At 47.3% G+C, this 21,009-nt stretch overlaps 1 pseudogene; it reads left to right on the top strand.

The window, feature by feature from the left end:
• The window catches only part of LOC121439936, a 36,169-nt pseudogene extending 16,321 nt beyond the window's left edge, over positions 1 to 19,848 (top strand).
• Positions 19,849 to 21,009: the final 1,161 nt, after the last annotated feature.

Here is a 21,009-nt window from a genome sequence, read left to right on the forward strand (position 1 = left end):
TCACCCCCAAGACAAGACAGTCTACTCTGTGCTTAGAACTTCCTGTGTGCTGGGGTCCAGGCAATCATCAGGGTTCACTTTAGAAAAACACACAGAAAATGTGACGCGCATTCCAGAAAGCCAACATCATTCCACACACTACTTTTACTGTCAGCTGCCTCCCCTCCATAGCCTTAGGGACATGCACACTGATGGTGTTGTTTCCATTCACAGCTGAAGAGACTGGAAGCCCAGAGAGTTTCAATACAAAGTCACCCAAGTTGTGCTTAGCTCCGTGATTTCCCAGGATCTGATTCCAGGCAACTTGAGCAGGTGGGATTTCGGTGCTCTGGATGAGGAGTGCTTCCCCCGCAGAGATAACTCTGAGACACGGACCACATCTAGGTATAAACACTATGAGAAATTTTCGGATGAAGGAGGAGTTGTTAAATCACACACAGAGACCTGGAAAGCACGGAGATCTGGGTGAAGACCCAGAGACTCTCTCTGGCTTCGGCAACGGTGAGCAGAGACGCCTAGCTGATAAGATGCTAACGAGGTAGGGTCAGGGCACTCCAAGGTGCTCCTAGGAGGGAGAAATACCCAAGTCTTTTTTTCTGCTCTGCTGTATCCCAGAATCTAGGGCTGGCCAGAGGGAGCTTGTCATTAGGTTTGGTATCTGCCGCCTGGTGCTACAGATGGCCATGGCAGTGCCCCGGGTGTACCCTATAGGGAAAGACCCAAGTGTCCTGGAACCCGAAAGCTTCAACTTCCTGATGAGAAGAAGGAGCGGGAGCTGAAGCCATCCTCTTTGGGGAAGATCTCTGTATTCCCCATAAAGACACTGCCCAAGATGAACACATTGGATTTTCTGGAGAGAGGAACAAGATTATATGGAAAACCAGGGTTTGTCATTGTCTCTGGCGCCTGGGAGCTCCCTCATGTTACCATGTATGCTATGAGGCCCCTGCCACAGCCTATCTACATTAGAGAACTGGCTGCCAGGCTGGGGCATCAGCTGTCCTAACATCCAAACCCATCCAAAGCAGAGTCTGCACTCTCCTACCCTAAAGAAGGCCACCAAAGCTTTCGTAGAGTTTTTCTAGACACCACTGGCTTCTCACTACAGGACTGTCATGGCGGCTGCCTGACCTTCACGTATGTGTTCCCTCATGCTGTGGAGTCTAGCCGGCACCGTACATGGTTTGTCCCACAACCCTTTGCAAAAGGACACTTTCTCTGCCCCCATGGACTGGAAGTCCTAGTGGATCATGGGAGCACAAATGTCCAGGACTGGAGAGGGGAGCAGCTCGGGCACAAGGGCAGGTTCTACAACTCAGAGCAACTGGTTCAGAAATGTGCAGATGGAGAAGTGGGCACAGTGGTTCCTGAGGATCCACTGTCCCATGCTGAATTTCCCATGTCTATCAGCAAGGTTGGCCCTCAAGGGGTCCAGCCCAATGCTCTCCGCTACAAGCTACAACAGAGCACTGGGCTCTACAGACACCAGAGCATTCCCTTCCATCTACAGCTCTCCTCTGGGCCACAGATCTTTAATGTGCTCTTTGAGGTGAGGGTACCACCCATGAGAGCAGCATGTGAGCGTCTGTGACACTGTACGGAGGGCACACACCTGCAGGCATGCAGACCAAGTACGTAGATGTGAGCTGGGGCCTGAACAGTGTCGCTTGCCCGTGAGACCCTGCACCAGCGGGCCAGACACAGCCACTTTTGTGACTGTTCTCTTCTACGAGGACACTGACTACCCTATCCACTCTCAATGAGCCCTCTGTGTCTTTGAGACACCCACAGGGGTGCCCCTTAAGGAGCAATTTTTCTCCAGCTTTACAGAAGACTCCAACACCTGTGCCAGGCTGAAGGGACTCATGGTGGTGGGGACAACCTCAACAGTCTACAGTTTCAGGTATATCTGGAAGTATATTTTCTACCCTAGCGGAGTGCCAGAGGCCTAGATGTACACCACCCCCAACAATCCCAAGGGGCTGGGCCACAGAGCCCTCTTGTATACCCACTTACTCAGAAATATCTACTCTCACCTAGAGCGTTACTGGGGTGACCTGGATGTGGCAGGTAGGACTTGAGACCAGGCCCCCTCCATCACCCAGATGCTTGCCACTAATAATTTCACCCTCAGGAGACAAAACGGAGACTCTGACATAAAATTAGAAGCATTTATTCAGCCTTCTTCCATTTGAAACAAAACATCACACACATCTGAAAACTGGCAGTGGTGGTACCCTGGGGTGACCCTGAATGTGAGGTGGGTGTCCACTCTTGTTGGGAATGAGAGGAGCGGTGCAGAGTGTGGGAGAAAGGAAATGCCATGGAGGTGAGAAATAATCATTGCCTAGCACTTTGAGATGGTCTATACCACCATCTGGGGAGCTCAGCATGTTTCCTGGGAGATGGCGCCACTGAGGAATTCCAGGGCTGTTAGCTTGACATCAGATCTCAACCGAATGCGCGGCCACTGGGACCAGATGAGCAGCTTCCTCCGGATCAGCTGCACTTATCCCTCTGTGTACCGACAGTTGTCAGGACTTGAGAAACACAACCTGCCTCTGCTTCAAGGTTAAAATTCCAGCAAACAGGCTGTAGCATGGCTCCCTAGAAAACAGCTACTGTCACACTGGAACTGCCACAGTTGCCGTGATTTACTCCGAGACTCCCCCCTTCCCCCCCTCCCCCCCTACCAAGCCTCCTGGATTTGCTTCTTTAGCGTCCCCGCGCACACCGCTAGCCCAGCTTCTGTTCCCAGTTCTTACCGACAGCTCGCCTGGATATGGTCTATGTTGGAGATCCCTGGGCCAAGGTAAGAGACTTCTGTTCCAATTGTTGTCCCCCACCCCATGCCTCCTGGCACCAAGAACAGCTCCCAGACCCTGCAACTTGAAGACATCGCCAAACTCTGGCGCTTGAGGCACCACCTGGTCCCCTCCCACAGAGTGCTCTCTGGAGCAGCGGGAAGCCTTCTGCTTCAAACAGAAATGGCACCAGTTTCTGCTTTTCAGAAGCCCCCTAAAGAACACCTGGGGCCACATGTGTAGCTAACTCACTACAGATCCACTTCATAAACTAAGCAGTTGTTGTCCCCACCTGGGCCAGGTGAGGAGACCCAGGGAGGCTGGCAACAGAGGCTGGAGCTTTGGTCAGTGCTTTGTCATTTTTGCTTCAGTTCTTAAGGCCATGTGTGTGTGTGTGTGTGTGTGTGTGTGTGTAGTGTGTGTGAGACAGGATCTTTCACTGTATCTGGAGCTCACTGATCCATTCTGCTGGACTGGCTGGATCCCCCTGTGTCCACCTGTTCTGGAGCCCAGTGCTGGAGTTACAGACATGGGCCACAGTGTTGAACTTTACATGGTTGCTGAGGATCTGAACTCAGATCCTTTGCTTGCATAGCCAGGACTTTACAACTGAAGCCTTGTTCCAGCTCCAGCTCTGTAGTTCTTCAGGGTTGTGTCCCTAATGGAGGCACGAGGAGAAACCAGCTTCCTTTTGAGCTTTTGAAAGGTACCTATCTGCCCTCTACCTTCAATTCCTTAAAAAATAATCTTTAATATCTTTTTATTTTCTAAAAAGTGATTTATTTTTAAATTGTATATGTGTGTGTCTGTGTGTGAGTATGTGCTTGTGAGTGCAATGAAATGCAATGACCACAAAGGCCAGAAGAGGGTGCTAAATCCTTTGGAGCTGGAGTTACAGGCAATCGTGAACTACCCAGTGTGGGTCACTGGTTCAGATCCTTTGCCAGAGCAGCCAAGTGTTCTCATGCCTGAACCATCTCTCCAGCTCCTTCTCCTCTTAGTCTTACACAAGAGTTAGAGCACTATATGTGGTATTGTCTGTCATTTTCTTCTTTTTAATAGGCTCTTCAGGGTTTCCCGACAGTCCACAGACTGTCCTCACTCACACAACATACTCCATCACTCCACACCACTGTGCAGCTGTGGCCTCATTTATCCAACCCATCTTCCCTGCAGGTGGAAAGCTGCCTGTCTGCAGACTTTTGTTGCTACCGATGGTACGGCTGTGCAGCACACACGCATATTCCGGTTTCTGTGGAAAGTTCTTGGAGGTAAACTGGAGCTGACAGAGCAATGGCCAACTGACGAGAGTGTTGGTAATTTTGAGAGATTTACCATAGCAGCTCCCTTTCCCATGGCCATCATTGAGGTGGACATTTGCCTCTCCCTAAGAGGGAGCTGAAAGTTCCAGATACTGAAACGTTCATCGGATGGAGAATTCAGTGGGTTTCCTTTGCCCTGGTCATGGAGATGTCTTTGAGGGACACTAGACCCATGATGGAGTCTATGGACACTCCACTTGAATATGTGGCTCACAGATTCTCTGGCTCTAAGAAACAGCATAGTGGAAGCTGAAGGATTTATTGTCTGCCTTTGTTGGGGTCTGGGTTATTAGGCAGGATCTGGGGCCAAGCTCTTTCCACAGGACTGTAGGTCTCATTGGAGTTGAAAGGAGGGAGCATGAGGCCAACTCTGTCTTCAGGGATCTATGGCCTGATGTAGTTGTAGCTAGTGTATCTGGATGTCTCTTGATGCCATGGAGGATGTCAATTGGCCGAAGCAGGAAGCCCCTGGAGTTCCTAAGTGTAGCTGTGTTGGAGACATCCTTAGAATCCAGGATGTGGAGGAAGCCCACTGTTACCCAGATTACCAAATCTTATAGAAGAGACACAGACTTCACCGGGCAGTATTAGAACCTGTATCAGAATGGTCAAAAGGAAAAGTCCTGTGTGGCAGACAATGTGCCCTTGGTAACCCAGCACCATGGAGGCAGAGGCAGGGGGATCAGAACTTCAAGGCCGTTGTCAATAACATAGCAAGTTTGAGTCCAGCATGGACTACTGAAGACCCTGATTCAAAGCAAAATTAAGGGAAGGAGAAGGTAGATGTCCCAGAGAAAGAATACCTTAGGTTATTATCTCATATCCACATACATTTGAATCCACACACTAACACAAATAAAATATATAAATAATGAAAAATTATATTTTAAAAAAAAACATGCAAAATAAAATAGCAGAACAGCATTCACCTCATGTCTCCTGCTGGCTCTAGGTTCACCCAGAGTCTTTGTGTCAACTTCTCCTGCCAGACTGGACAGTGAGAGCACAAGGTCATGTGGGGAGGCAAGACAGGACCAGCAGAGGAAAGTCCCCAACGTGAGCCATTTCCATAAAGTCAACATAAGCTTGAGAGTCCGTGTGGGAGCCTGGGACGTGGAGACAGCATGCCAGATCAGCCTTCGCCCAGGGACTTCTTTCTATCCTGGGCAACTAACTAATCACCCATGAGACAGTAAGGTCCTCTGAGAGTCTTCCCACGCATTCGCAGTCCAAGCCATAAGTCAAGTCTCTGGATCTCACCCTCACCTAAAGGTGTAAGATGTGGAGTTGGACACCGGGGAAACCCTTGAGTAAAATGTCACTGTTGCAAAGAGGCTTTAGGCCCCAGGTACAGGTACAAGGAGGTCCCTCTGAAGAGAAATGAAACATGAAATGGCTTCCTGCTGAGGCCCTGTGTGTCAGGAAAAGTCAGGCCTGGTGAGTGTGACAGCAGGCAGGATGTACCCAAGAGCCCAGGTCATCAGGGAACTCATTGCACAGCAAAGCCTGGCAGGCAGCCCCACTCCCAGGTACAAAGGAGGGTGGAGAGACACCGCCGAGATGGCCAGCATTTCTGCCCTGGTGTATAGACAGTAGTTTACTGGTAGCTTAGATCACAATTAGGAGGCAAATACCCTGGCTATGCTGTCTCCCAGATAGGAAAGAGGGAAAGCATCTCCCTGAGTCACTGGCTGGAATGTTTCTATAGCCTAACCTAGCCAAGTTGATTTATCTTTTCATGCTATGTGGAAGGCCACTTTTCTTAACCCCATGGGGCTGGAGACCCTTGTGAATCACAGGAGCCCAGATGTCCAGGATTGGAGAGTGGAGTAGTTCTGGTATAATGGTAAGTTCTACAACAGCCCAGAGGAACTGGCTCAGAAATGTGCAGATGGAGAAGTGGGCCTGGTGGCCCTCCGGACTCACTGCCCAAGAACACAAAGGAGCCAACACTTTTCCCCTCTTACATGGCCTCAGGGGCTTTCCTAGCCATTACTGCCTATGGATCCCAAATGGTCCAGGTCTTCTTTCTCCATACAGCCTGGAAGGCAACACTGTGCCCTAAGGAGGCTGGAGCTTCCCCTTCCAGCTGTGAGCTATGAGCCTTTTCTGGGCTGCACATCTTGAACATGCACTCTAAGAATGAGTACATGATATACAGAGTGCAAGAGGCGATGGCACTATAGGGAGGACACACATACACCCGAAGGCATGCAAGTCATAAACATGGACACAGGCTGCAGCTTGAGCAGCATCCCTCATGAGTCAGCCCTTGGCATCAACTGTTCCCCCAGAGCTACATTCCTGAATGCCATCCCCTACTACAACAGTGATGGCATCCTCCCTGGGTACCCTCCCTCTTTGAGATACCCACAAGGGTGTCCCACAATGGCACTTTAACTGCAATCTTAGCGACAGCTTCAACTCCAACATGGAGCTGAAGGGGGACACACGCTGCTTCTGGGGACAACTTTGACAATTTCCGTTATATCTGGGACTTCATCTTCTGCAGTGACAAGGTGGTGGAGGCCAAGATGCATGCCACGGCTCTGTTCAAACCACCTCTTATACCTCCAGGGGTCTGGGCCATGGCCCTCACTTACACATTCACCTTAACTTGGCAGCATCCATACCCACCCAGCACAGCAGTGTGCTGACCTCCATGTGGAAGATGGGGCTCAGCATCAGACCCTCCTAGTCACTCAACTGCACCCCACCAGAGACAGCACTGAGACTCCGTGGCATAAAAGCAGTCTTGTTTGAGACTGAGATGATGGTGTGCATGAGTTGTTTCTTAGCCCAGAAAGCTAAGAACGGTCACTGTCTCTCTCTTCTACATTGAGTACAATGCCATGTGGGGATGCCCAGTGTGTTTCTTGGATAAATGTCTCGACATAAGAAATGCAAATTTAGAAGCCCTGTAACGGAGTAAGATCATTGGGCGGTTCACCCCGTCAGCCCCACTTAACCCCTGTCCCAGACGACACAGACTTCCCAAGTTTGCTGAAATATGACTGTCTATGCGCCGGGGATAAAACCAGAGCAAACAGACACAGAGAGCTGCCTGGGTCACACTGAAACTGCCACCGCTGCCAGCACTGACCCGTGAGCTGTCCTCTAGCTCTGGTTTTGGTCTCCCTTCTATCCACACTGCGAGCCCGGTGTCTGCCCCTTGCTGTGCTTCTTGCTGGCAGCTGGCTGCCTCCAGGCCCCAAGAACAGCTCCTAGATATTCCAGATGGGGTTGAAAAACCACCAGCTCCCAGAGCCCAAGACTAAGCCTGGTCAACCCCACCCTCAGACAGACGCAGTATTCCTTCTGCTTCAGACTCTGCCCAAAGGCCTGCTCTTCATCAGCCCCAGGGAGAATTGCTGGGGCTGCAAGCACAGTTCAACCTCGGAGAGACTCTGAGGCACTGCTGCCCCTATGCTAACAGAAGGAGCGGGCTGTCACCTCAGCCTGCTAAGGAGACTCAGCGCAGTTGGGGGACAAAGGCAAAAACTTCCCTCAGTGATCGCGTGTGCCTGCCTGTGCTTCTGCCATCCACATTCTGTACCTGTGTATCCGTGTTGTGCGCATCCTCATGCACTTAGGGAGGGAGGAGAGACACTAACAGGCCTCGTCCTGGTCCTCTGATACTGAGGATCAGTCTTGCAGACTCCAAGGAAATAATCGTAACTCTGGGGGCACAGTGATTTTGCCATCTTTGGTCCTAAGGCTGTTCCCTGGAAAGGACTGTGAGTCAACCCCGGTGACCAGAAGTACCTGGCATCTTCTCAGCATGCAGGTACTCCCTGGCAGTGACCGAGAAGTCTGGGCACCGTGGCGGCGGCATCTCCAAACATAACAATCTCTTAGATAGCTGGTTTCCCACACTGACCTGCCTGCTGCATCCTCTCTCTCCCATAGGACTTGATAGCCTGGATGACATTGGGAACATCCTGAGGATCCCAGTGTGACCACAGCTCCAGTCCTTTAACTTCCTTCCAGAGTACCTGCCTACGGCCTCCAGAAACCAAAGTAACAGCCACGTCCGGCACTGGAATGCTGAGGACAGGGCCTACCTGATGCCTCCTTCTTTCAGCTACAATGGGACTTGCGATCCTGTGCGAGGTACCCAGCTCCAAACCCCACCGAACAGTCCCAGAGATTCGCATGGGCAAATAAAGAGCCCATCAGATTCCTGTACCGTCTGCTGCTACTGGCAGATCGTGGAGGGTGCGCACCAGGTATGTGGATGGATGGCCATGGGCCCCACTTTTGGTTATCTAATGCATCACGAAAGACTTCCACGACCGGGAATTGTAGAGTACTGTCTTCCCAGCAGAACTGTCACGTTCGGGGAAGTAACTGGTGCTCCTTGCAGGAAACCCTTGAGATCAGGCACGTTCCTTGTTGCTAGTACTGCAGAGGAGAAGGGAGTAGGCAGGGTCCCTGGGCTCTCACCTGAGATGCCAGCCACTCCTGCCCGCACCCTCCAGCTAGTTATGTATAATTCTTCCTTATAATTACACCTGGCCCTACCACCTCAGGGAGTGCTAGTGTATAGTGTGTTGGGAAGGTTAGCAGAAGGTGGGGACTCCATCTATGGAACTATGGGGAAGAGGCCACCCATGCTAGGGTGAGGCTGCTTTGCTGTTACATCCTTGGAAGTATGCTCTTACCTGCGCTCTGAAAGCCTACTAAACCCAACAGTTCCCCGGTTGGACTCAGATAGAATCGTACTTTGGTCGGCCATCATTGCTCTATCCAGAGAGCCGCAGGTATTTGTTTACATCTCCCCAGAAAACAGTACAGCACCCAGGCAAAGAACCCACTGAAACGCTGCATTCCTCTACCAGGTGGGTGTTTTCAGTATCTAAGTGCTCTCTCTCTCTCTCTCTCTCTCATTCTTCCTCTCCCTCCCCTCTCCCCCTCTCTCTCCCTCTCTCCCTCTTTTTCCTTCTTCCTCTCTTCCTCCCTCCCTCTCCTCCCTCTCTCTTTTTCTCTCTCTCCCTCCCTTTCTCTCTCTCCCTCCCTTTCTCTCTCCTTCTCTTCCTCTTCCTCTCTCTCCCTCCCTCTCTACCTCTCCCTCTCTCTCTCTCTCCGTCCTTCCCTCTCCTTCTCCCTCTCTCATCTCTCTCTCCCTCTCTTTTTCCCTCTCTCTCTTTTTCCCTCTCTCTCTCCCTCTCCCTCTCTTTCCTTCTTCCTCTCTCCCTCTCTCTCTCTCCCTCTCTTTCCTTCTTCCTCTCTCCCTCCCTCTCTCTCCCTCTCTCCCTCTCATTTTCCCTCTCTCCCCCACTCTCTCTCTCCCTCCCCCCACTCTCTCAGAAGGGTAGGGGAATTGTCACTTCAGTGAAGGGCATGTCTAAGGAAGCTGCTATTGGGACACCTAATAAAATTACCACCATCTTCATCCTTCGGGTCCATTGTCTAGGGTTTGCCCCCAGGATCTCTCTATTAACACAGGAAACATATTTGTGTGCTTCCTCATTGCAGCCTTGAAGACATCCACAGTCCCACGGGAAAAGAGGTCTGAAGGATGGTAGGGCAAAACCTGACGTGGGGGTGCTGTGGTGCCGAAGTGGGCGTCTTCACACTGCTTCTCCTGGAGCTTCGATTTGTTTGGATAAAAATGTGTAAATGCTGCCTGAGCTGCAAGCTAAGAGTGGCACACCCAGAAGCGAGAATCTTTAGGGATCCCCCCCATCACCCATGCATCTGGTCTTCTCAATCTCACCCACCGTTCCCCGCCTCAGCTATCCCCGGTCTGATCAAAGAAGACTTTCTCAATACACCAGATGCCTCCAGCACTGTGGGATTTTATTCCTTATGAATATTGGGTTGTAGCTCAGTGACAGAGGGCTTGCCTAAAGTGTGCAAGGCTGTGCATCTGACCACGCAAGGAGGGAAAGGAGGAGAGGACCTCCTGGGAGAAAAAGCATCAGACCACCTTAAACAGTCCCTCTGCCGCCAGCCACGCAACCCGCCCCACCCAATCCCAAGGGTACAGTTCTCCCTACTGCCTCTGGTCCCCACTAGTGTCCCTCAGTCATCTCTGGATGCTCTTCTGCATCATCCTCAGAAGGTGCTTGTTGTCCCTGCCTCTCCCAGTGCATGTTAGAATCGCCTGGCACTAGGGAACTTCCGAGGAATCCACAAGGATAACCCCAGCTAAGACCTTAAGCGATAGTGGAGAGGGTACCTAAACTGGCCTTGCACTGTAGTCAGGTAGGTGATGACCTTAACTGTCATCATAGAAACGTCATCCAGCAACTAATGGAAGCAGATGCAGAGATCCACAGCTAAGCACTGGGCCGAGCTCCCAGAGTACAGTTGAAGAAAGGGAGGAACAATAATCTGAGCAAAGGGGTCAAGACCATGATGGGGGGTACCCACAGAAACAGCTGACCTGAGCTAGTGGAGCTCACTGACTCTGGATTGACAGCGGGGGAACCTGCACAGGCCCAAACTAGGCCCTCTGAATGTGGGTGACCATTGTGTGGCTGAGGAAGTCTGTGTGTGGGCCACTGGCAGTGAGATCAGGATTTATCCCTAGTGCTCAAACTGGCTTTTTGGAGCCCATTCTCACTGAAGGGATACCATGCTCATCCTAGATATGGCAGGGGGTGGGGGGAGGGAACAAGCCTTGGTCCCACCTCAAGGCGATATGCCAGACTTTGCTGACTCTCCCTAGGAAAACTTACTCTCTCTGAGGAGTGGATGGGGGTGAGATGGGTGAAAAGTGGGGGGAATGGGAGGAGGGTGAGGAAGGGGAACTGAGATTGGTATATAAAATGAGAAAATACTGTTTTAAAAAAATAAATATGAAAAAGAAAAAAAAGAATCATCTGCTAGCTATTGTTTGTAAAGACAGGCTTCCAGTGTCCAGCCGCCACCAAAGATCATGGCAGCAGACTGCCTGAGAGTGTGTCCAAATGTGTGTGAGAGAGTGAGCTCTTTAGGTCACTCTACTGAGAAAGGAGCCAGGTTCATAATGAGAAAGGAGCATTGAACATTACGAAAATATTATTCAAAAATATTCATTTCTCTGAGTCCAGAACAGTAGAGACCATAGGATATCAATACTTGGGTTTCAGAGTGACCCTTAACAGTAAAATGGTGGTAGGTGTTTAAGCTCCTAAAACAATCCACCAAACTTAGACTCTTGGTGCCTGACAAACGGCTGTTGTTTGCCCTTCTCTGTATCACCATGAGAAGGCTTTCCTCTGGAGTAGGGGCTGCACAGCATCTCAGAGGCTTGCTACATGCCTTGGTGTGCTGGTCCAGTAGATCCAGGCCTTGACCAGCACCCTGATGTTACCCAGGCCATCTCTAAGATGGAAACCAAACTAGAAGAAGAAGAAGGTGTAAGATGATGAGGAGAGCAGAGTGTGGGAGGGCAGTGAGACACCCCGGGCTCCCTGGAGCTCCTCTGCCCATAAATTCCGCACGGAGTTTCCCCTGCAGGCTTCAGAGTCACACAGCTCTCCACCTTCTTCCTCACATAGCCATCTTGCCCTGGTACCGCTACATGACCCCTCTTATTTCAGGATACGACCTACGCCGATCCTGTATATCCAGATCTTAACTCATTCTGGACCCTACTTCCAGATAAGACCACATTCACTGGAAGAGGGGGTTAAGACTTAAATAGGTTTTGGAGATCACAATCCAACTCACAGCACAAACCCTCCCCGCATCTCTATCTTTCAGGGGACAGGTGGGGGAGGATTGCACACAGGCTCCCAGACCTCAGCTCACAAACTGCGATGCATCAGACATTCCCTTAGCTTCAGCCCACTTCCCTTCCAATGTGGTTCTCTGGATAGCAGAGGCCGGAAAATGAAAGCTCCAATTTCCAAGATTCCTTTATAGCCAAAAATAATTTCTAATTCCATTTTTAAAGCCATCAGGATGAATAAGACATTTAGGAATAATTTAACAAGAAAAACATTTAGGAATAATTTAACAAGAAAAGAACACAATGTATATTCTGAAAATTCCACAACTTTGGTTGGGGAGATCAAAAGATTCTTAAATCAGAGGAAAGACGCCGTGTTCATGAGTCAGAGACGTAACATTGTTGAGATGGCAAGATATGCATTACTGATGACCAGATTCAGTGCCAGGCATGGTGGTGCATGTCTTGAATCCCAGCACAAGGGAGGTAGAGGCAGGTGGATCTCTGTGAGTTCAAGACCAGCCTGGTCTACATGGTGAGTCCCAAAACATCTGGGACTACATAGGGAAACCCTGTCTCACAAACAAGAACAAATAATTAAAAATCAATATAACTTCCACCAAAAGCATCAAGTATAAGGCCTTCATGGTGATGCATGCCTAAAATCCTAGTACTCTTGAGGCTGAGGCAAGAAGATTATGAGTACAAGGCCAGCCTGGGATATACAGCAGGTTCTGGTAATAGAATAAATAAAAGCCTCTGTCAGATTGTTGGTAGAAATTCATATGGAAACTCAAGGGATCCAGAGAAACCAAAGCAATTTTGACAAAGAGCAAAGCCGAAGGACCAGTACCTCCTGATTCTAAAATTTGCTACAGACGCGAGACAACATGGCAAAGAGCAGACACACCGATCAATGAAGCAGAGCAGGGTCCAGAAATAAAGCCTCCCACTTCCAGCCAATTGATATTTACAGTGGTCCCAAAATAACTCAGCCGAGAACGGACAGCGTTTTCATCAGGCGGCACTGTGACAACCAGACATTCACATGTCAAAGGACGGAACTGGAATCCTGTCATATAAAAACCAACCTCAAAATGGATCAAAGACCTAATGGTAGCAGCTAAACTAAGAATTAAATGAAAGCTTAAGTCTTCACAGCCTAGGACTTGACAATGATCTCTGAGATAGAACATCCAAGCACAAAATATTAAAAAACAGATACATTGAATTCCAACAAAATGATTAAAACCTTTAAGGTTCAAGGGACATTTTCAAGAAAATATTCCCAGCCTAGTGCTGTAGGCCTATAATCCAGCTATAGAGAGGCAAAGGCAGGCTGATCACAAGTTCAAGGCCAGCCTGAGCCACAGGGTCCTTGAGAGCAGCCTGTGTGATTTAAGGAGAGCCTGGTTCAAAATAAAAGAGGGAAAGAGGAATATAGCTTGGTGGTAGAAAGATCGCTGAGCATGTGTGAGGCTCTGGGTTCAATCCCCATTTCAGAAACAGAGACAGAACCACAGGAAAAGAAAATACTTTCAGTCACACATCTGATAAAAGTTTGCATCCAGAATACATAAAGAACCCTTACAACCTACCAATACAAAGGCCAATAGCTCAATTTAAGAGTCACAATTTTCTGAATAAATATTTCTCCAAGAAAGGTATAAAAGTATCCAACAGTACATGAGAAGTTGTTTGGTGTCATTAATCATAAAGGAAATATAAACCACAAGGAGATGTGACCTCATGCCCACCGTGATGGCCATAATTTTAAAAAAATGATAAAACATTGTAATAATGGTAGGAAATTATGGATTATGTGCATGGTAGGGATACGGAATGTTAAGGTGGGGGTGGAGCGATGGCTCAACAGTTAAAAGCACAGGGGACCTGGGTTCAGTGCCTAGCACCCATGTATGCTCACAGCCGTCTGTAACTCATCCCTGAGGATCTGGTACCCTCATCTGGCTGCCACAGGCACTGCATATACATGTGCACATATATGTTAGCAAAACACCCATACACATAAAATAAAACAAACAACTCTTTAGAAAAATAATGAACATTTTTTAAAACATTAAGGCTTATTTGGTGACCAGTTCAGCGGTTCTTCATAGGTTGAACACAGCTATCCCACCATACAGGAATTCCACATTTAACCATGTACAAAATCCATAAAAACATACGTCCACACATGAACTTTTACATGTAAATTCATAGGAGCAATATCCACAAGAGTCAAGAATGCTAACAACTAGGATATGAAGAATGTCTGGATTCAGGCAATGAATACAAGTTATAAAAGATATAAAGTTACCTGCCTTTCTACTTCTAACTCTGTCACAGATTTTTCATAACAGGGTAATGAATAAGTGCAACAAAATATACTCAGTAGTGAAAGTGTAAAATCCAATGTGAAGCTCCACAACCTTTATTCCAAATGGCTACTCTAACTGTATAAAAGTTCATTGAGTTGTATGGTCTTTGGGCTCAATTAATTTCATGTGTGATATCTTTTTATTAGAATATTTTTATAATAAAGTTTAAAATATTTTAAATGGAAACAACCAAATAAGAACTGATGAATGAACCATAAAAAGATGGTATTTTGTAAGCTTTAATATTTTATAATCATTTATTCAGATATTGCCTTTGTACTCTTGAAAAGGCTTAATTATCACAAGATAGCAGTTCTAATATGGAAAGATAAAATTAGTAGTAAAGAAATGCCAAAGGGACAAACAGACTTAAGTGGTGCATGGACCAATAACAAGGTACAAACCTTATTAACAGTAAGTGAAGAGAACCATATTTATGAGACTGTTGTAAAACTTTACTAATAGACGTTTGCTGTTATTCAAGATCTTCATTTTTTTTTTTTTTTTTTTGGTTTTTCGAGACAGGGTTTCTCTATGGTTTTGGAGCCTGTCCTGGAACTAGCTCTTATAGACCAGGCTGGTCTCGAACTCACAGAGATCCGCCTGCCTCTGCCTCCCGAGTGCTGGGATTAAATCTTCATTTTTGAGACAAAACAGTGTTTGGTTACATTTTTTATGAATTCTTCATTTTTCATAAATAGATGCTAGTATATTTATTGTTAAAACATTTTCATTTACTTCAGATTGAGATGTAGAAGAGTTACTAGACTGTAAATAGAATAGCATAGCCATGTGCTGTCAGAGGTTTCCTGTCCTGCCTGGTTCCCACAATTGTTAAGTCCCAAAGAAATCACACAGAGGTCTGCATTAATCATAAATGGATTGGCCCATTAGCTCAGGCTTCGTATTAACTCTTAAAACTTATATAGCCCATTATTAGCCATTATTCTTATCTGTGTTAGCCATGTGGCTCAGTACCTTATTCAGCGGGGCAGTCACATCTTGCCTCTTGTGAGGCTGGGTCAGGAAGTCCAGAGAAATGGACTTCCTTCTTCCCAGAATTCTCCTGTTCTCCTTGACCTGCCTCTGCTTTCTGTGTGGTTATCCTACCTATACTTCCTGCCTGACTACTGGTCAATCAGCATTTATTTAAAATATAATTGACAGAATACAGACCAATGTTCCACACCAGCCATGGGTTATCAAGCTGATGACAGATTTAAGAGGCTCTCTTTTACTATAAATTGGGATAGGCTTAATGTATCTTTATAAACAAAATAAGAGATCAAGATACAGCACACATGTAGTTAACAACACATTCCCAAGGATAAGAGCAAAAAATAAACCAACAGCATGGTTGAATTTACTATGGAACTCTCAGACACTGCCAGGCATTATAAAAATGTAAGCAATGATGCAGGTTATCTGAACGGCATTTAATAAATGCAAACTGACATATTGAGCCTATATCCTTAGCAGATTAAGAATGCAGGCATACAGAGAGTATGTATTCAGTAAACTGATCAAATAATATTATAAAGGAAGTCTCAAATTCTCAAGTTTTGAGAACACACAGAGCATGTTCTGTCAAAGTCATTGACCATGAAAAGATGTAATGCAAAGAGAACCATGTTCTTTGGTGGAATGGTCTAGCACTTGCTGTAAAGGATTCTAACCCCAGTCTAGTCCTTAACTACAGTAGTTAATGGCTTTTGTTGAGTTCATTCTAAGATGTACGAAGAGATCAGACGCACACATGGTAAAATGGAACTTGTCCTATAGAATACTACACTGTACAATAAAGCCAGAGAATTGTCTAAAAACCATGGTGTTGGCTCAAACATGGACCAACAGAACAATGGAAGCAAAGAGAGACATCAGACTCTAAACCGTAACTATGAAAAAACAACAGCTAGGCATCTGATGGAACCTAATGAGAAACGCTCCCGCAGTCTGGCAGAGAACAAAGCAATGGACTCCAGACAGAGTGAAGGTCTTTCATGAGAAGCCAGTCCAAAGAGGGAGAAAAACATCTCCCTGATCTGACAACAGAAGTTTTCCTAAACAAAACACCTAAGTCCCAAGTAAACAAAGGGAGGGGTTAGAACTTGTGTTCTAAAGAGACGGCTCAATGGTTAAGGGCACTTGTTGCTCTTGCAGAAAAGTGGGATTTGGATCCCAGTGCCCACATGGTGGCTCACAACGGTCCTTAACTCTGGTCCTAGGAGATCCAACTCCCTCTCCGGACTCCACAGACATGCATGCCCATACGTTCATGCAACTAAAACACCTATGCACATTCGTACATGCAAGAAGAACACTTGAATACACGGGGCGGGGGACTAAAAACACTTTTAAGACTACAAACTTCGTTCAACAAAACAAAATCATGAAGTTGATGAACTAAGAAGTGCTTTTAGTACCTCAAATTAACAAAGGACTGGGGATTAAGCTATACAAAGAATGTCTGAAAATCAATAAGAAAAAGCCAGCAACTCACTATGTAAATGATAAAGTACTTAAGTGATCTATAGGGAAGCCCACAGTGATAGCAAATATATCAAGCAAGACTCAGAGTCAGACAGGTGCTGTCAAATAAAAGCGAGGTACAGGGAGACAGGCAGAAGTAGGTCAGAGACGAGTGCCAATACAGACTGATGCAGACCTTTTAGAACACAACCTGAATGTACATTACGAACTTGAACATTTCTACATCCCATAAAACGCAGGAATCACATTTCAGGGAAAAGCTGATTGAAGAAAATTCCCACTCAGGACTAGGAGATGAGAGGGCTGTTCATCACAGTGTGTGTCATGGTGTGGGCGTTGGAGGCAATTCAGATCCATCACCAGAGAACAGATGAGTCAAATGTACTGAGTACGTACCATGAAGTACCAGGAAGTTCTCCAGAAAGCAGACACTGAGATGCTGCGATGGAGTTAGATTTGCTAAGGAGCTAAGATCTGGAAAATTAAAGAGAAAGAAACCAAGTTTGGCCTGGGGAACCAGATGACTTGACTCTACTCAGTCTCTCCAGTGCCCAGAAGAATTCAAGGACAAAGATGGCCTGATGGGGAGAAAGCAGAAGGTAGAGAGGGCCTGGTCCCTGGTCCTCAGTCATAGCTTGGGTTGTGTAGAAGACAGAAGGGCCTCATTCAGAAACCAATGCAGACTCCAAAGAGACCAGAAGTGAGAAGCATTCTCTGAAACACACCACACAACTGTAAAATGCAAATTAAAGCCTTTTGAGATTCCAAAGCACATCAATTAGAATAGTTAACCTAAAAATTACAACAGTGAGCCAAGGAAATGGCTCAGCAGGTATGAGTACTTGGTGTATAAGCATGAGGACCTGAGTTCAGATCCCCAGTGCCCACGTAAAATGTAGGGCATGGCCACAGAAGTTCCTAGGGTGTCAGCTGCAGGGAACAGAGATAGGTGGATCACTGGGACCCACTAGCTGTTGGTGAGAGACTCCATCTCAAAGGAATATGGCAGAGAGGAACAGCACAGGACACCTGACATCCTCTTACACTCAATCACACGCATGTACCACAACATACACCACACACATGAAAAATAATGATAGCATCAACTGAGGAGGAGGAGTCTGAGGAACTCAGTTCTCTGCATCTCACTACATCTGAACAGAAAGAACCTGACAGTCCTGTATGACTAAATGCTCAGTTATCATACGGTTCTACAACCACATTTTGGGCATTTGTCCCAGAGAAATGAAAACGCATGTTCACAGAAAGTCTTATGATCAGAGGTCGTAGCAGCTTTACTCGTGCAGCAGATGAGAAGTGGCGTGGTGGACAGCGGGTTGAACACACCAAATTGCTACTACTGGGCAGTAAGGAATCGTTGACAGACGGGCATCACCGAGTGTAAGTAGTCAGAAAACACTCACAGGACGTTATTCAGACAGCATTCTCCCGAGAGCTGCAGAGAAGGAGTGGAGCTTAACTGGTTTGAAGATGGACAGAGATGTGAATGAAGGAGGCCGCTGGACAGAGCTCTTTCTCCATGGTGGAGCAGGTTGGCATCTTAACTGAAATGAGGATTAAGCCAATCTACGGGGGAGGCAATAGCGCCTAAAACTGGTGGAGGAGACAGAGCAAGGGAGTGAGAAAATAAGAGAGGTGGGGGAAGGAGGGACAGATAGAGAGGACAGGAGGGAGGGAGTTGGTGAAAGCTGAATGAGTTTTGAAGTCTGTACTAATGTCTATCTTCTGGTTTTGACATTGAACCCCAGCTATATCCCACATCAGTTGTGATAATCTTATTGTCACCCTGACAGGCCTTCCTAGGTGGGTCTGTTGAGGACATTTCCAGAAAGGAGTAGCTGAGGAGCAAAGACCTTCATTCATCATGGACGGCACATTCCAACATGAAGAGACCGGAGGAAAGTAGTGGCTTCGCCGGTGAGTTTGTCTCCCTGCGGCCACTGTCCTTTATTCCGGTGGGACTCCAGTCCCCTCACCTTCCAACACAACCTGAAACCCAGCAATGCTCCGAGAAACTTCCAGGCCTTCAGCCCCGAGTTGGAACTACCAAAGCATCCAACTTCACCAGTGAGCAGGCACTGGGTCCACTGCACACGGCAATTGCTGGCTGCTGCGGGGATTCGAATGACAAACACCCCAGAGTCTCAGGCTTTTGAATACTTGATCCCAGTTGTTGGAGCTGTTTGAGGGATTTAGGAGATCTGACCTTGGTGGAGGAAATAGGTCACTGGGGGCGGGCTTTGAGAGCTTGAAGCTTCACCTACTGCCTATTCACGCTCTCTGCTTTGGATTTGCGGTTCAAGGTGTGAGCCCTCAGCTTCCTGTTCCTGCTCTCTGCTGCCATTATAGAGTCTAATCCTCCGGACCTTAACCCAAATAAACTCCTCTTCCAAAGATTGCCTCAGCCACCGTATTTTATCACAGCAACTGAAGAGGAAATAATCCAGCTGCTCAGCTCCTATAGCGCAAGCCAGTGTTAGAAACCCCCCCACTTTCCAACTTACGTGCGCGCTGTCTGCTCCATTCCTATAGAGCGCCCTCTCTAACACACTGAGTGACTCCTAACAGCAGGGATACATTTGTTCCTCACGGTTGTGGGAGCTAGAAGGCCAAGGCCAGGGCACCAGTAGATTCGGAGTCTGGGAACAGCCTGTGTCCTGGTTCACACACTCTGTCTTCCTTCTGACTGTGTCCTTGTGCGGCAGAAATGACAAGAAAGCACTCCAGGGTCTGGTTTAAAAGGACACTAACCCCACTTGTGAAGACCCCCTCATGACCTGGTCCCCCCTCACAAAGGTCTCCCATCCCATTGTCATCCCTGTAGCAGCGATGATGTCTGGATGTGAATTTTAGAGAGGTACAATCTTTCCTTCACTGCAGCTGTCGCTGTTGGAGGAATAAAGCCAAGAGCACACAGAATTGGGTGGGTATCACATCGTCTGCTTTTTTTTTTTCAGTTCCCCCATGAGTCTATTGTCTCAAAGCTAGAAGTCTTTTTTTTTATGCATACACAATTCCCAAGCACCGTCACCTTTTCAAATGTGCGGTGTCCTTTGCTGTAAGCTGTTGGAAGTGACTGATCACTGTGGTGACCATGTTGCATCAACTCTTTGCTCCCTTTATTTCAGAGCCAGCAGACTTCTGAAAGCCCTGCACTGGAGATGTAGAGGCAGGAGGATTGGAGCAAGTTCAAGGTCAGCCTAAGGTATATAGTAAGTTCTAGACAAGCAGGGCTACATCACAAGACCCTGCCTCCACAAAAGAAAAATCCAAGAAGCCCAGAAATTACTACTTTATTAAAAATAACAAAGACCGTGTAGACAGAGATGGGTGAAGCAGCATTTTAATACAAATATATAAAGCTCTACACTCATCTGTAAATACATATCAGACATGGTTCATATTATTTTGTCAGTCTGCATTTGTGTGTGCATACGTGTGTGTGAGCGTACATGTGGAAGTCGGAGGCTAACCTCAGGTGCCGGTCCTCATCTTCTGCCCTGTACCCCTGGGCACACCAGGCTAGCTGGCCCATCAGCTTCCAGGGATGGCCCATCTTGCCGCAAGAGCGCTGGGATTACAGACGTGCACCACTGTGTGTGTTCTGGAGACCCAAGCTCACCTCTTCACAATTGCGTGGCAAGTGTTTTTACCCACTAAACTATCTTCCCAGCCCGACACCGTTTTTAAATCCAAATCTTACATCAATCTACAAACACAAACCAGATAAGCATGCTATCTATATATTCATGTGCTATTTGTACATAAATTCAGGGGTTCTGTGTTGTCTCTTAAGAAGAAAGTAAACCAGAGGCTTCTGTTCTCACTGCCGCCCATTTTCACCCTGAACCAGGCTCCACCTTGAGTATGCCTTTCGCGCACCAGCGTCAACTGGACAGTAGGTGGAGCCCGTGCACCCCTACTGCTATAGCTCCTGCCAGAAACAAAACCTCAAACTTAAGGCCCAGACAGGAAGGACGCTGGGAAGAAGCCAAAGCTAAAAACTGAACAGTCTCCTGCCTGCCCTTCTGCATCCTGTGTCTCCACTGAAGGTCCCACAGGGACATCTTATTTTGCCCAGGTCCTTCTCCCCAGTCCCGAACTTAGGAATCATCATGTCCAACCCTCTCTAAATGCATTAGTTAATCTCTTTCTACATCTAGATGCTGTGGGGCCCAGGTTCAATTCTGAGTCAAAAGAACAAGAAAATACAAACATGTGTCTTATAGCAAGGACAAGCACTGATTTGAATTTGTAAGTTGTTTTAATTTTAAGTTCATTTCCTTTTATCTTGTCCTTGTTAGAAACATCTGAAACCAGTTTAAAGG

Source organism: Microtus oregoni, unplaced genomic scaffold (assembly GCF_018167655.1).
Source record: "Microtus oregoni isolate MIOR12 unplaced genomic scaffold, Mior012 000064F_ref0000363, whole genome shotgun sequence".
In the NCBI taxonomy this organism is placed as follows: domain Eukaryota; kingdom Metazoa; phylum Chordata; class Mammalia; order Rodentia; family Cricetidae; genus Microtus; species Microtus oregoni.